Source organism: Chrysemys picta, chromosome 7, assembly GCF_011386835.1.
Source record: "Chrysemys picta bellii isolate R12L10 chromosome 7, ASM1138683v2, whole genome shotgun sequence".
Lineage (NCBI taxonomy): Eukaryota > Metazoa > Chordata > Testudines > Emydidae > Chrysemys > Chrysemys picta.
The window spans coordinates 74,742,508-74,759,139 of record NC_088797.1 but is presented as its reverse complement, the minus strand read 5'-3'; the positions used below and the strand labels follow the sequence as shown (position 1 = coordinate 74,759,139).

The 16,632-nt window shown below is 40.2% G+C and overlaps 2 long non-coding RNA genes across 2 annotated transcripts in view; both read left to right on the top strand.

Moving 5' to 3' along the window:
• The window catches only part of LOC101947762 (uncharacterized), a 43,442-nt gene that overhangs the window by 12,306 nt on the left and 14,504 nt on the right, over positions 1-16,632 (top strand). The gene's annotated exons all lie outside the window — the stretch shown is intronic.
• On the top strand, positions 1,592-9,311 carry LOC122174114 (uncharacterized). Its single transcript, XR_006175504.2, has 3 exons — positions 1,592-1,779; positions 8,689-8,830; positions 9,151-9,311. It is a non-coding gene; the product is annotated as an uncharacterized LOC122174114 (long non-coding RNA).

Genomic DNA, 16,632 nt, shown 5'->3' with positions numbered 1-16,632 from the left:
CAGTTGTATGTATGATAATCTTAATAGAGAGGTTTTCTGATGCATATCCTCACCCAGCCCTAGTTCCCCTCCCATTCACAATTGCATAACATCTCTGTGGCAACTCTCAGAATGGCTTACATGGAAATAATACCAGGGATGTATTTTAATATAGTTATAGCAGTCTTCAGTGTGTTAAGTGCAATATGTTTCTGTGGACTTACACTTCATCTGTGTAGTAAAGAGCAGTAAAAGGAACTTCTCTGGTTGAGAAGCTAATTCTCAATTATTTATAATATTTATGATTTATATGTTCCAAATACTAAGACAGAAGTAGAATACTGTTTGCTCAGTGCTCAGTTAACCTGGTTTAAAATGAACTGAATCTGAAGTTCTTCATAAATCAGCACTTGGGAAATATGTCATTAAGCAAAGAGGTGACACAAAGATATGTTCCAGTTTGAGTTGTTGCAGTGTTCATTCTAGTGAAGCCAGTGCGGTTACTCCCAATTCATACCAGTGTAGGTAAAATCTAGCTTGTTGTGAAAGAAATCCACTTGGTACCTTCTTTGTTTTGTTTTATTATGGTAGTGCCTAGAGGCTAACTGAGAACAGTGTCCCATTGTGCTAGGCACTTTAAAAACAAATAAGAGACAATCCCTGCCTCAAAGAGCTAACAATCTAAATAGACAAGATCAAAACAGGGTGGAGGAAAATAGCTATAGATGGAGTATCTGCTTCATTTGCTCCCTGAAGGACTTGGAATTAAATACAGAAAAAGGCAAACAGGATCATAGGGCACCAAGACCTTGAAATAAATGGGCATCAAGGCCATAGTGAAGTGTTATCCATTACAAATGATAATTTCCTTTGATTAGTAAAGCCTGCAGCATGAGAATTAAGCGAATCCTGCAAACATCTGTCTGTGAATATTTGTTTGACTTTTGAAACAAGTGCTACATATGCCTTCTTGTATTTGTGTTTCACTAATGTTCTAGTGAATTAGTTTGCTGGCAAAAATGTTTGTGGAAACAGCAAGTTTTAAAGCAGTTTTTATAGGTGAATTTCAAATTCTTCTTTACACGGGTAATCCAATATTAACAGTCTTGTTCATCCAATTAGGGAACTGAAACAAATACGGTAACTTGTGTGTCTAATGGAAATGGGTCAAATTCCCAGTATTGAACCTTTGGAAGAAACTCCTTGTGACTGAGTGACACGCTAAGAATTACTATCAGAAATTATTTAGCAAATGCTTTTGTTTGAATAATTAATATATTTGAGACTACAGTCATCAGTGAACTGACAGTTATCAGATTTGTTACTCATTTTTTGCCCAGCCTTAGACAGCAGTAGAATTGTTCCCAACAAGCTGAAATAAAATGGGCAGGCAAACACAATCAAATGTACTTTAATTTGCAGTCTTTGCACAATCTCCTTTCTCTTCCCATTTCTGGGCAAGTGTTTGGAGGTAATCCACTCTGTGGATTTGTCAAGGATAGCTTATTTATGTCTACACAGTGCCTACAAAAAGCAAAATAAGATGCAGCCGAACTTGCAGCCTTGTAAGTTCAGTACTAAGCATTCAAGACAAACCTATACATTTCATGAATGTTGCTCCTGATTTTTATTTACATAATTCTGAGTCAAATTCTTTGAGTCCCTTTGTTGTTGTCCCCTCAGAACAGGCACAAAAATGCTGAAAACTCATATTCCAGTTGGTCAGGATGTCTGGATAATTGACTGCACAGCTGTTGGTGCAACAGCAGAGAACATAGGAAAGAGTGCACATGGATTGAGGTATAGTTGAAACACACAGACTTAATAACACTGGAATGCATCCTCAGTTGCAAATCTGACTGAATACCATGGATTTTGGAGAAATGGGGCAAGATTAATCTCTTGAGTATGGTTATGCTCAGCTCAAGGCCTGAGTTTTAACACTGATTTGCTAATTCATAGCTATCTTTGTGCTCAGACAATCCTTCCATGACACTAGTATTTTAATGTTGGAAACATAAGTTTCCCTTGAAGTGATAGTCAAGTACGGAATTTAATTTCAGTTTCTTCACTAAAGTAATTTCTGTGTTTCAAACCTCCTTTGTCTCTGCAGTGTAGTGACTCTTAATGACCTAGTGATGTTTTTTCTGTAGTTTGTCAGTGGTTCTCAGCCTTTTCAGTCTATTGTACCCCTTTCAGGAGGCTGATGTGTCTTGCGTACTCCAAGTTTTACCTCACTTAACTACTTGCTTACAAAATCAGACATAAAAATACAAAAGAGTCATAGCACACTATTACTGAAAAATTGCCTTCTCATTGTTACCATATAATTATAAAATAAATCACAGGTTGAGAAACACTGATATAGTATAGTATCAGGGGGTAGCCGTGTTAGTCTGTATCTACAAAAACAACAAGGAGTCTGGTGGCACCTTAAAGACTAACAGATTTATTTGGGCATAAGCTTTCGTGAGTAAAAACCTCAGAAGTGAGGTTTTTACTCACGAAAGCTTATGCCCAAATAAATCTGTTAGTCTTTAAGGTGCCACCAGACTCCTTGTTGTTTTGATATAGTATATAGAGCTGTATAAACAAGTCATTGTCTGTATGAAATTTTAGTTTGTACTGACTTCGCTAGTGCTTTTTAGGACAGACACGGGAATGGATTAAAGCAGCAGGCCACAACTTTATCCAACGGCGCACCCCAGTGTTATCTTCACTGCACCATACCAGGCATTTAAGTGGGTCCACTGTGGGGTTTATAGGGCTCTCAGCATATAGCCCATAACTCAGGGTAGACTTTCCACTGTCTACCCTCAAATTCAGCTTGCTCTGCTGAATCCTCTTACCCTCCCCTGTGTGAAGGGGACAGAAGATACCAAAGAGGGACCTCAGTCTGCAGATGTGCCTTTTCCCCACAGTCTCGAGGTCCACCAGCAAAATCCCAGGTCTCTTTTATTTCTGGGTGCAGGCCCCTTTGGACCACTGGATGCTGGCCACAAGTTGCGATGCACTAACATTTACACAAATTCCAAATATTAAATGTCTAAGTCCTATTCCTATTTAACCTAACTGTGTCTCCATGATGCTCTGAGGAAGGTGAAAAAACCTACCAGGCTGCAGCCAGTTTGGCCCCAAGGGTAAAGATCCCTAAACCAGGTGATTGGTCAGACCCACAGCATGCCTAAAAAAAAAGTTTCTATACTATATAACTAGGGGGAGGGAGGATTCAGCTGAAATGGAGCAAGAAGGTCAAAAAAACCCAGGCAATTATAAAAATTAATGCTGATGGTGAGCAAAGAGTGAATTAGTTCCCATTTCTCCCTGGGTGACTCAGGGCCGGCTCCAGCATTTCTGCCACCCCAAGCAAAAAAAAAAAAAAATCGTGATCGGCGGCGGCAACTGGAAAAAAAAAAAAGCCGCGATCGGCGGCAGCGGCAGTTCAGTGGCAGGTCCTTTGCTCTTAGAGGGAGTGAGGGACCTGCTGCCCCCGAATTGCCGCAGGTGCTGCCCCTCTCCCTTGGCCGCCCCAAGCACCTACCTGTTAAGCTGGTGCCTGGAGCCGGCCCTGGGCTGACTAGTGGGCAACAAAGTGCCCAAAGGGAGAAGGGTCCTAACTATGCATACACCCCCCATTTTATTCTTAAGCCGATCCAAACAGATCTTTCAACCAAAGGGGTGACATTCTGTTAAGGTTATTTTATAGTGAGACTATTGTAATGGATTTGCTAGTGTCTGTCCCAATACACAGTCCCTTCCACTGGATGGAATCGTCAAGTTTATGTGTGTCATGGGCCCCAAATTGCTAACATATAATGGAGACTTTGATCATAGCTCAAATGGTAGGGGCTTGTCCTTTTTTAGCAGGAAGCTTTGATTTCTCTCCCCACTGTCACAAGAAGATCCAGGTCTCTATAGTGTGCCACATAATAACAGCTAGGAAGTCCTAGGGGGCCATAAAGTTCTTAAAATATTCAGCACTGCCTGCTGGAGCTTGTTTGTTCATTAAACGAAACAATATAAATGCCATTTTTTCCAAATAAAAAGTCTGGAAATCACTTGTGGTTTTCTTAAATTATTATGACTGTTCCAACACAGTTAACAAGAGTCACTTGGGTGTTAACATTATATTTAAACTGCACAGTATATTTAGCATTTATGGTGCTAGAAGGATTATATGAAAACAAATACTACATAAGTGGCCATAATCAGATCACTGTTTAGCAAGACCTGAGTGACAGAGAATGGGGTGCCAATCTGAGATTAACATTCTAATTTTAGGGTGCTAACAAGAGAGTCACGCTGCAGCCACCAGGTAACTACCTAGATTTCTCAGACATAGTGTCTCATGTTGTCTCCGGCCCATTCAAAACTTTACGGTCAAATTGTAGATTATATATTGCCTTGAAATAGTGAATTAAAAAATCAAACCGGAGACTTTGTGTTATGTCTCTGATGAAATAACCAGATTACGTTTCAAGAAGTCAGTTCTTTCTGCTTAAAGGCTATCAAAAGTTGAAGTTTAACAAGCCGGCTACATGACCACTTTGGGTCTATTTTATGATTGCTAGTGGCAGTTCTTCACCAACTATAGCCTGTTCCTATAAGATAGCAAACATGCTTACAGCAAAAAGAGGTAAAGCTAGAGGTGCTGCTGGCTAACACAAACTTTAGGTTGCCCTTTCTGTGGGTCCTGTGCCCGTCTTAGATTGTTGTAGGGTAACCCTCTCCAAAAAGGATCCTCCAACTTATTTCCTTTTTACCAACTTAAAAAAATTAAGCATATTAACGTCGAAGGCTCTCATGAATCACAGTCTTCCCAGTCTGGCAGGAGGCAGGGTGACTTCTAAAATAAGGTACAATCAGTTTCTAAACTGGTCAAATCCTCTTGCTGCATTACCAAGTTACTAGCTGCCTCAAATAAACAGGTCAATGTTATTGAATAGGGGTTGGTATATGAAACATAAGGGAATGCTCTGCAGTCTTGATTCCCCACTGCATTACATTTTTGTAGGGTCATTTGCACCTGTGCCAAGGGGGTATAAAATGCACACATTTTGCCCAGGTGCAAATGACTATACAAGGTGCTAGGCAGTGGAGAATCAAGCCATGCAAGGATATTCTATTACTTAGAACAATGGGTATTTTTTGGGGAGCAAAAAGGGGCAAAAAACAAAAAGCAAAAGACAGGGAAGTGCTGTGAATGCAACAGTAACCTTGCAAAGGGCCAGTACATGCTGCTGTACCCGTTACTGTAGCTTACTTGAGTCTTACTTAATAGCAGGCAATGCTCTTGCATTTCTTATATAACCAAAACTTTTATTGAGCTGGAAGAATGTAAGAAGTCTTCTTAGTCTCCAGAAGAGAAGAATGAGGCGGGATTTGATAGCAGCCTTCAACTACCTGAAGGGGGGTTCCAAAGAGGATGGAGCTCGGCTGTTCTCAGTGGTGGCAGATGACAGAACAAGGAGCAATGGTCTCAAGTTGCAGTGGGGGAGGTCCAGGTTGGATATTAGGAAAAACTATTTCACTAGGAGGCTGGTGAAACACTGGAATGCGTTATCTAGGGAGGTGGTGGAGTCTCCTTCCTTGGAGGTTTTTAAGGCCCGGCTTGACAAAGCCCTGGCTGGGATGATTTAGTTGGGAATTGGTCCTGCTTTGAGCAGGGGGTTGGACTAGATGACCTCTTGAGGTCCCGTCCAACCCTGATATTCTATGATTCTAAGACTGGGCCCAAATGCAAAATGGGCATTTGGAGAATACCTGAAATAAGCCCCTTTTTATTCCTGTTTGACTGTAAGCTTTTAATGAGACTTTAAAATAACAATAAAACCCTCTTAATAGGATATGTATACCCATGTCACAACCCATTTCATCCTAAAATGAATCTTTCAGTTCTGTCACTTGTCTCAGTTTACAGATACTTTTTCCAACAGGAAAAACAAAATGCATCATTTGCAACAGATATGTGAGCACTTGCAGCAGAATGTCATCTTCACATGGGATTATATTTTACCTATTTCCCAAGGGTGCAACAATGGAAAGTCGATGTAATTTACTCATTTCTTGTTTGGGGGGCATTGGGCCCCTGAGTTGTTGTGAGAAGTATTTAATATAGTGCTTGAAGCCGAAAAGCACTATATGAATACTGAATATTATTAGGTAACAGCATTTTAAATTGCTTTCAGACCATTTAAAAAAAATCTTTATTTTGTTTACAACACTATTACTCACCCTTGCTCATGAAAACTCTTAAAAAGCAACTGAAAAAAGGAAAAAAAAAGTAGTTTTTTCTATTTAGTAAATGTTAGTGTAAGACAGGCTGAATTATTGCTTGTAGTGCTGCTGTTGGTAAACTCTCAATTTCCTGATTGATTTTTTTACTTGTTGATTATTTTTGAGTTAGAAAATGTATACCCAATGCCTATTTATTAAAAAAAAGTGTGGCTAAATATTTATCAATAGCTTGAGAGACAACAATAATTCTTTCTACTGTTGAGAAGTCAAAGGAAAAGGGAGACAACTCCCAACTCCTAAAGCTTTGATATTTCTAGATCTGGCTAAACCAGGAGGCAGAAATACTGGAAATCTCATGAAAAACGTTTTTCTCATGAGATTTCCAGTTACATTTTGCAGACTGAAATAGCAAAATTGCTTTAAATAAACTTCCTAAGGTTTGGGTACTTATCTGAGGCAAATCAAATTTCCAAATCTATTGAAATTGAGCCAGTGCTAGTCATACAGGTCTGTGCACTGACAGAGCAGAGCACTGGAGCTGGAAGTGTAATTTCCAGCTTGGTTAGACATACATCACTAGCTTTGATCAAGCTAGCATGCTAAAAATGGCAGTGTAGCCCTGGCAGTGTGGGCTAGCTCCCCAAGTACAATCCTGTCAGAGACCCTAGGTACATACTTCACTTTCAAAAGTTTCTATAGAATTAAGGCTTCTAATTTAAATAGCTGACTAGCTTTTAATCTTGGAATCGAGAACCATGAGTTTTTTTCTGTATAGTTTCAGGACTAAAATCACAGCTGCTTAATGTGTTGTATTTAGCTGTATAACTTCTATACGCCTTTGATTTTTGTGTATGTCATTTTTAGATCTGTAAGGACACTGCAGTTTGCAAAGATAGGAAGACAGACTGAGAGGCAGAGTTACTGCTGACTATTTAGAGGAGACACACACACATACTGTGCTCTCTCATAGAGACGTTACTTTTATTCATTCTCATTATATTGTTTTCTTTGAGTTATATAGATGCTATTCAGACTGAAAGGACAGCTTTGCTCTTTGAAGATGTAAAAATGTTACATCTCTATTAAAGTCCTCTAATGTATATGTTAATCCTTCCAGTATCTTTCTTGAAAGTTACAGTTCATTGTTGATCCTTAAACTCCCTTGGGATTCAGACAATTTGTGGCTAAATTCTGTTTTCACGTTACACAACAATTCTGAATCTGTAGAAATGAAAATGTTTAATTTCTCCCCAGCTCCAAAGGAACTCAAAGTCTGTTCAGACGATATAGACCTAGTTATAGTAATAAATCCAGACAGGTATGATCCTTCCTATAACCATACTGGAAAATATACATAACTTACTTGAATGTAAACAATGTAAATCAGAGATGGGTAGGAAGAAGATTCAAGTTACTTGCTGCAGAAACTTAGCATTGTCAGCACTGAAGATACTTTGGCACCAATTTAATTTCACTTTTCCATAGTTGGCTTGTCTCTGCTTCCTCAACAAAGGAGTTGTGGAAAAACATGTCACTCCTTTATTAAACTGTTAAAACTTGAGATGGCCTTTAAGCCCAATTTTCAGCTCCACTGTGGATTCAAACTTTTCCAGAGTTTTAGTGTGTTCAGATTGGGGTTTTGTTTATAAGATAGTTACCAGCTATCAGATTTGTATCAGGTATAGATTTTGTTTATAGCAGATTCTATGGTCAAGAATTTTTTAAAAATTAGGAGCCTAAATTTTGGTCTTCTAAGTAAATAGGTTTATCTTCAAAAGTGCCTAACACCTAGCAACTCCTATTTAGAAGCCAAACTTTTTTTTAAATCTTGGTCCAGTTTGATACCAGCTGTCATCAAAAGCTTAATCCACCAAACCTAGGGTTACTAATGGCCATGCTGCTGGTGCATTTGCTCTCCAGTCCACTAGTAGAGGATTACATTCTATCAAATGAGTGCCTCCAAAGACAGAGCATAATGTCAGGGCTGGATACCTTTCTAGAAAGGTAAATCAGAGAGGGTAATGAAGCAGGAATTCATAGAAAAGTAATCATACTGTATTCAGCAATACATAGGGCCAAATTCTGATCTCACTTACACTGCTATAACCTAGGAGTAATAGCATTCATTTAGATAGAATTACTTCCAGTTTACATCAAGTTAACTGAGGTCTGGCTCCCAGAATGCAACTTGTTCCACCTATTGCTCCTGCTCCACTGAACTGTGAAAAGAATCAACTGTGGTGTCTAGAAGATAGCGAGACAGAGAGAACTTGGAGCAGGTGTTGTTAAAAAGTATTAACGGCCACGGCTCCTAGACACAGACCAGACCCTGTGATCTGAGTAATCAGCATCTGAGAAAGTAGAAGAGGAAAACTTGAGCTAGGCACAAGACTTGAGTGCAATCTGTCCTCCCTGAATTTTTGTGCATGTAGTAGATATCTTCTTTTTTTTTAATTTTTAAACAAATTTCAGCTGTCCTAAAAGGTGTCATATCAACATCACTGGAAATCCACAGCACAAATAAAGCATGGACAGCAATACTGCAGACTTCGAGTTTTTTTAAGCTGTCCCATCAATGTGACTCAACCCTGGATGACAGGGACCACCTCTGAAGGTAAGTTCTTGGCATCCCAGTAGCTAAACACTGTCATTCTGATCTGGTTCCATTTGCTGCCAATCTGCAATTACTTTACACATATGTAAATGACTGTACAAGATACAAGGGGGTGGAGAATCAGGCCCCACATTTCCAGTTCTATTATTAAGTATTACTGCCTAAGAAATCTTGAACAAAATTCTGTGTAACTAAAAGTTAATCTTTAGGGCCATGATCTAGCTGAGTAATTAAGCGGCATGCTTAACTTCCGTTGGCTTCGATCAAACTGCTCATGTACATGAAATTAAATAAACGATTAAATGCTTTGCTTGGATCAGAGTCTAGGTCTCTAAGAACTTAATCTCCAGTGCAACCCACCGGCTAGTATATTTGATATGAAGGCAAATCCAGATCCCAGCCCAGTGCTAGGTGAGTCCTTGCTCTATTATCCTCTATAATGTGATGTTGCCTTCTTAATAACAAAGTTCCATATGTACATGGAGTAATTTAATATACTGCCCACTAGAGAAAGCAAGCACCCATAATACTCTCTGTGGCTATCTAAGGGGCTTAAAGTATAGAAAAGATAAAGAAGATGGTATTTGATATTAATCTTTGTGCATGCAGTTTTAATTCTATTTAAGTTTATACTCAACTTCCATCAGTTTTGGGGATTTCTTACACATTTGTGCTTTTAATTTCAGGTGTTCATAGACTTCTGGTTTTCCAATAAACTTTTGTGTGTAAATTCAGTCATGTGAGATAATACACAACTTTAGTATGTGTGTGCACACGCATGGTCACCATATATATATATTTTAATTAAAATGCACTTCATTCTGTTTAGAGAGGGAAATGCACATTTTCACAGCAAGCCATAACTCATATTTACCAGGCTACACATATTGGCTTATGTAGAACATAGAATGTTTCTTATGATATATATTCTCTCTAGCTGTGAATTTATATACTCTGTATATATGAATTCCAACATTCATTTTTGCATTGTAATGTCAAAATGCAAGTTTACTATAGAATAGACTAAGGTGTGCATTTTCAGTCAACCATCTTCATAGATAACACAACATAATAGATGTAAGTGGGATACTATTGACAATAAGATATGAATTTGTGACTAATACCAATGATTTTAAACTAAAATGTTTTTTATAGTCCAGGTGGTTGAACCAAACTCATAATTAGATTAAGAGATTATTCATAGATTATAAAGACAAAGGAACCACTGTGATTTTCTAGTCTAACCTCCTGTATAACACAGGCCAATGAATTTCCCTGAATTAATTCATGTTTGAATTAGAGTATCTGTTACAAAAACATCCAAGCTTGAGTCAAAAATTTCCAGTGACGGTGAATTTACTAAAACCCTTGCAAAATTGTTCCAATGGTTAATTACTCTCACTGTTAAAAATTCCACAGAATGCCTTTTGTTCTCAGGGACATTTCAGAAGGTAGCAAATGATCTAACCCAAGTTTGAGAACAGAAGACACTCTCATGTACTTACATGACTTCCTCCCATGTTTTATGGAAACAAATGAACATCTGGTGGAAGTGGAAGAATTTTCTTTTTAAGGAGACAGGGTTTAGACTTGCATGAAATAAATGTCAATATGCGAGGAGTCACATTACCTTCCTAGGATGTGTAATCAGTGAGAATGGGTTGGAGTCTCAACCCCAGAAACTGAATGTTATAAAGGATTGGAAGGTTCCTACAAATCTGGAGGAGGTACAGCAGTTTGCAGATCTCTGTGGATTCTATTGGAGATTTGTAACTAACTAAGAGCAACTTTGTCTGGATGGTAAAACACCAGAGCATTTGAGTCACTGAAGGAAGGACTTCTAAACCATGCCGTGCTTAAATTCCCAGATGTATCCTGTCCATTCATGGTAACCTGTGATGCATCAAAGGTGTCTGTTGGATTTGCACTTGAGCAAATAGATGAGCTCAGTAGGTGCTGCTGCATGGCTTTTGGAGGTCACAAGTTAAATGAGAGGGAAACCAAGTATTCAGTTACACAGCTGGAGTGTCTGGCTATTGTGGAGGCCTTCAAGGCCTATCATCCCTATTTATTAGGTATGGAATTCACAGTGTACACAGACTACAGTGCCCAGCAGTGGTTCCTTACAAAGCACAACGCAGAAAGACACCTGTGGAGATGGATTCAGAAACTGTCTAAATATACATTCATGGTTCACCATAAACCTGGGAAGCAAAATCTGTTGGCTGCTGCTTTCAGCAGGGGTAACGGCTATGAGAATAGACTCAGCATGGTCTTGTGAAGACATCTGCAAGTACCATCTAAGGACTCTAAGTTGTGTTTGGTGTGCCAATAGATCCTACTGAAGGAGACCTAGACTGGGGAAGTTCAATGCAGTTCAGGAATGTTTATCCATTGATCTGGTTATCAACTTGGTGATATATAATGGTAACAGGTCCATTGTCTTGCCAACAAGCTTACAGATAATGGTACTGGAATGACTTCCTGATAAGGAAGTGACAGGTACCTGGGATGCAAAAAGATACAGAACTATGTATCCAACAGATTTTTTTGGCTGGGCATGGCTGTTGCAGATGTTAAGGACTGGGTGCTTTCCTGTCTTGTTAAGAAAGGAAAATGCCAGCAAGAAGAGGCAGAACTGCCACAATCTAGTAAACCTTGGGAGTTCATACAGATTGGCTTGAAATGCCCACTCCAGACACACCAGGTGGAAATCGGTATTTGCTGGCACTGTATGACCTCTTCTCTGAGTAGATGTTGTCATACAACCACTGAAGGATAAAATGACTGAGATGGTTATGGATGTATTGATGAAACATGTAATGTTGCAGTTTGGCCCACCAAAGTGCATCTGTAGTGATCAGAGGAAGGAATTTGAATAACAGTTGTTACATAAGGCATGCTGACCACTCCAGATAACCAATGTGAGGACTACTCTGTGAGTAATGGGAGAGTGGGGAGAATAATCCACAGTATTGGTTCTATATTTAGAGTCAGTGAAGATAAATGAGACTGGGATACGAAGTTGCCTTTTGTCATCTTTGCATATAACATCAGCAGGCACTTAATTACCTATTACTCTCTTTATTGGATTATTTTTGGACTCTGCAAACCTGTGCTTGCCTGTGACTTGCCAGTTCTTGCTGCCTGAACATCAAGACTTAGAGTTGCCAATCCTCCAGGAATTAAAGATTAATCTTTAAAGATTGTCATGTGATAAAACTTTCAGGAATATGTCCAACCAAAATTGGCAACCCTATCAAGACCCTGCGCACCTAAACAGATGGATGATGGAGCAAAGTCTTTCATCTGTTCCTCCACCTTCTGGAATGCTATCCTTGCGTCACTGATAAGTCAGATGTGAGTGCCAGGCACAAGATGCCAGGAAAAAGGAAAATAATATACCCGTCCAAGAAAGAAGGTGTGGCCATACAACTGGAAAAAGCAGCCTGGAAAAAATCCCAAACTTAACACTGTTTTGGAGGGGACCTCACATAGGCCTGGTCTCCACTAACCCCCCACTTTGGACTAAGGTACGCAAATTCAGCTATGTTAATAACGTAGCTGAATTCGAAATACCTTAGTCCGAACTTACCGCGGGTCCAGATGCGGCAGGGAGGCTCCCCCGTCGATGCCGCGTACTCCTCTCGCCGAGCTGGAGTACCAGCGTCGACGGCGAGCACTTCTGGGATCGATCCCAGAACATCGATTGCCTGCCGCCGGACCCTCCGGTAAGTGTAGACATACCCTTAGTGAGTAAGAAATTAAACAACTTATCATTGCTGATACAAAAAGCAAGAGCTCACCCCTTTGTAATGCATTGAGAACTGGTGCACAGATTCATTGAAAGAATGGAGAGGGTAAATACTGAGGATGCTCAACAACTATCCCAAAGGATGCAGAAGTGCATTTGGAGGTACCCCAGCAGGTTCCTGTGGCTCATAACAGATCAGTTGTGTTGGAGGAATTGCCAGGATGTTCTCAGAGCTACAACATAGTGCTGTCTTCAACAGACAATCTGTCCGCAACAGATAGAACTGACCTAGAGGACATGAACCCTGCACTCACTGATCATCTGGATCCAACTATGAGTGAGGTATTCATGACTGAATATAGGACTTGAGTGGGCAGATGCCCATGGACAAAGGCATCGACTTACCCTCTGCCCAGTGGGTGCTCGACCTTTCCCACCCCCATTCCACCCCTTCCCCAAAGTCCCCGCCCCCCACCCCACCTTTTCCCACCTCAGCCCCGCCCAAGAGCGCTGCCAGCTTTTTTGCCACCCCAGGCGGCAGAAGGTCCCACCCCCGAAATGCTGCTCCCGACAGAGGCGGCGGAAGGTCCCGCCCCCGAAATACCGGTGCAGCCGAAGATCCGGCTGCCGCCCCCCAAATGTTAGTGCCCTAGGCGACCGCCTAGGTCGCCTAATGGGTTGTGTTGGCCCTGGCCCCGCCCCCTTCCTGCCCCCATTCTACCCTTTCCCCCAAGTCCCTGCCCCTGCCCTGCCTCTTCTCGGCCTCCTCCCCACCCCCAGAAAGTCCTAAGTGCCACCAAACAGCTGTTAGGTGGCGGAGGGGAGGAAAGTACTGGGAGGGAGGGGGTAGAGCGGGGACATGGCACACTCGGGGCAGGGAGAAGGAGGTGAGGAGGGGGGAGATTGGATGCTGGTGGGTGCGGAGCACCCGCTAATTTTTCCCCATGGGTGCTCCTGCCCGAGCATCCACGGACTTGGTGCCTATGTCCACAGAAACCTGTGTGGATGGCAGACTACCTTGATTCTTAGGCGCTACTGTTCAACTTCTTATTTATTTGTTTGTGTATGTGTGTGGGAAGGTTGTGATATTTAGTATATAGACAGCACCTCCATCAATAAATGATGCTATATCCTTATTTTAGTGTTAAATTGTCTTGTACATTATGCTGTTGATTTAAGCTAGGGAGCTAGTGGGAAGTTTAGCTCTGCCTGTGTGTACTGGAGTGGGTACTTGCAGTAAATCCCAGTAAATCTCTGATGCTATGAGTTTTACAGTATGTACAGACTGTGATCATGTCACCCCTTAACTTTCTCATTGTTAAGCTAAACAGATTGAGCTCTTTGAGTCTGTCACTATAAAGCACTATTAGGACTAACTTTCTTGGCCTTTTTCAGGTCGATATTTACTGAATCCATACCAACCTCTTTCTCCTTTTGGGTGGTGGCACAACCAGGTCACTTATATGTTGCACTGGAGGTGCAGTGTAATATAATGGTGGACAAGAGGATACTGCTAATTCTTTGCCTGACCCTTATCCAGTTCCTAAGTCAGTCTTCCATGTCGTGAGAAAAAATCCTGTATTTTCTAGGGAAAAATGCATAAAGACAAGAGCAATGAAGAAAAACCTTAGAAAATCTGAATCTCTTTTTATCGAAGTGTCAGTTTTTTTGTAGATATAGGTAATGCTGGAAGACGATGTTAGCAAGAGCTTGATTTTCAGACTTCAGTTGGAGTTGTGGGTGGTCGGCACTTCTGAAAATCAGACTGCAAGAGATTAAGTGTTAGAAGTTCATCTGCTGGAAGAAAACCTGAGGAAATTATGTTGTTTTTATCTAGGGATAAGGAGAAGAATTTCCCTCCTTTCTTTCTTTGGAAGTCTATTTTTCATCAACGCATCAGAGAATTATAAAGGTAAATCCCACTGACACTAATGGGAATAATGAGCATAAATACCCTGAGCATTAACAGGGTATCTCTTATTGTTGGCAGAGTTAGAATACTGCATATTCTAAAACATTAATAGAATTATCGGGTGCTCTACAGTGCATGGAAGCATGTTTTTGCACTCTTGAGTATACTCTACGTGAAGTGTATGAGTCTTAGTCTGAAATGATTTATCCACAGAGTCAAAGACAGGTTTTATAATGGAAACATTGCCAGAACCATGACAGTCAGGTCTGATGTAATGCTGTATTAGTGAAGGTATATTGTGCTAAGGGTAAATATGGGAACAGTAGTGCAGGCTAGCTTCTTGATACCACACACCTCCATACCTTTTGCTAAGAGGGGAAAAATGAAATATGGTTGTTAATGGATATCAGCAGTCCCTGCTTTATACAATTAGGATGCTATTGGAAAAGGCTGTGTCAATTGCAAGGGAACTTTATATTTCAGTGTCAAGTTCCCAGATGTTTTCTGTATGTTTGTCTTGCCTTTTTTCCTTAAAAAAAAAAAAAAAAGAGGGAAGAGAGAATCCAATTTTCTAAACCCTGGTAAATTCAAATCTCTCCAGAAGTCACAAGCTGGCTGATTTACTGCTTTCTTCACTAGCAAGTTATCAGCCAATGTGTGATGAAATGGAAAAGTTAGTGAGGACACTCTTCAGTCCAAACAACTAATTTAAATAGACTGTATCAGTTTAAGGTGTGCAAGATGAAAGAGAACAACAACAGGAAAAAAGAAATGTTTGATAGAGAAAATCTACAATTTTTTATAGAATTTTCTTTGGCTTTTCCCTTCGACTATATAAATATTCAAATCTGCTGGGCAATTTTTGATTTATAGTCTGCTTTCTTATTGTGACGTCTGTGCATGAGGTGAGAGCTTAGGGTTAGAGCTTAGATCTGTGTAAAGTGAAATTTTCCCTAGCATGAGTAAAACTTTCCTATGTAAAATTTGTTCAGGTGTAATGGAAAATGTCCAGGTTTGAGGCTCCTGGACATAGTCTTGCTATTTGACTAGGAGTTGAGAATCTTGAAACACAATAACCTCTGATTTTTCTTGACTCGTGCCTTTTTAGTCAGCATTACAAAAATTATTGGTTTCCTCACTCACAAACATTATTAATAACCAATCCCTTTATGACTGGTGTATGTCTCCTCAGCTGTAATGGCACATTGAGGAGAGGAGTCCTTGGTTTTTTAGTAGGCCAAACTGCCTTTGAAAAAAAGACAACCCTTTCTTTTGCCCATTCCTAGAAATGAATCCACACTAACTTAACATTGACTTACCCAGTCTGTGGAATTTTGAGGAAGTTTATATCTAGATCCAGAACTGGATCAGAATTTAGAAGAATGAACAGAATCCTAAATCAGAACAACCATGTGCTTTGCAAAGGTTCAGGTTCACCTCTCAATTTAGGTCTGAATTTTAGGTCTTGGGCGCTTCTGTAATGTGAAAGGTTTGAGTATCTTTATCTGTAGCGCTCCCTCTCCTTTTTGTAAAATGGCCTCTGTATTTTCAGCTGCTAGCTTGGACCAAACTGGAAAATGCTGAGATATCATGAAAGAGACTTGTGTTTTTCACACTCTTTCTGGCCTGATGAAGTTTCATGAATGAAACTGTTCTTGGGAGATTTCAAATCAAATTTTGCAGACTCATGCAGATAATTTGCACAAGCACTCAAAAGTTTGTATTTGTACCCAGCCCTGCATTTACCTAAACTAACTCCAAACCTTTTGAGATTCCACATTACCTCATGCTTTTTCAGATATGGTGTGTGACTCTTAGATTGTTAGCTGCTCAGAGCAGTGATAGCACTTTTTTTAGAGGCTTATAGAGCGCTGGTCAACCTTGCACACAATAAATAACAATATTAAAGTTCACCCATCAGAGTTTTCAACAAATACTAAAAAAGGATACATAAAAACTAAACAGAGAGAGGTATAGGCACTGCTGAAACTTGTAATCATGCAGGGAGGTAAAGAACACAAGATGAGTTCTGCCACTTGTCGAATGCCACCCTGCCCCTAAAAGATTATTCCAATACACAGTATTACTTTTAAAATGCGCTGAGAGCCAAATTATGAGGTCTTTACTGAGCCAAGT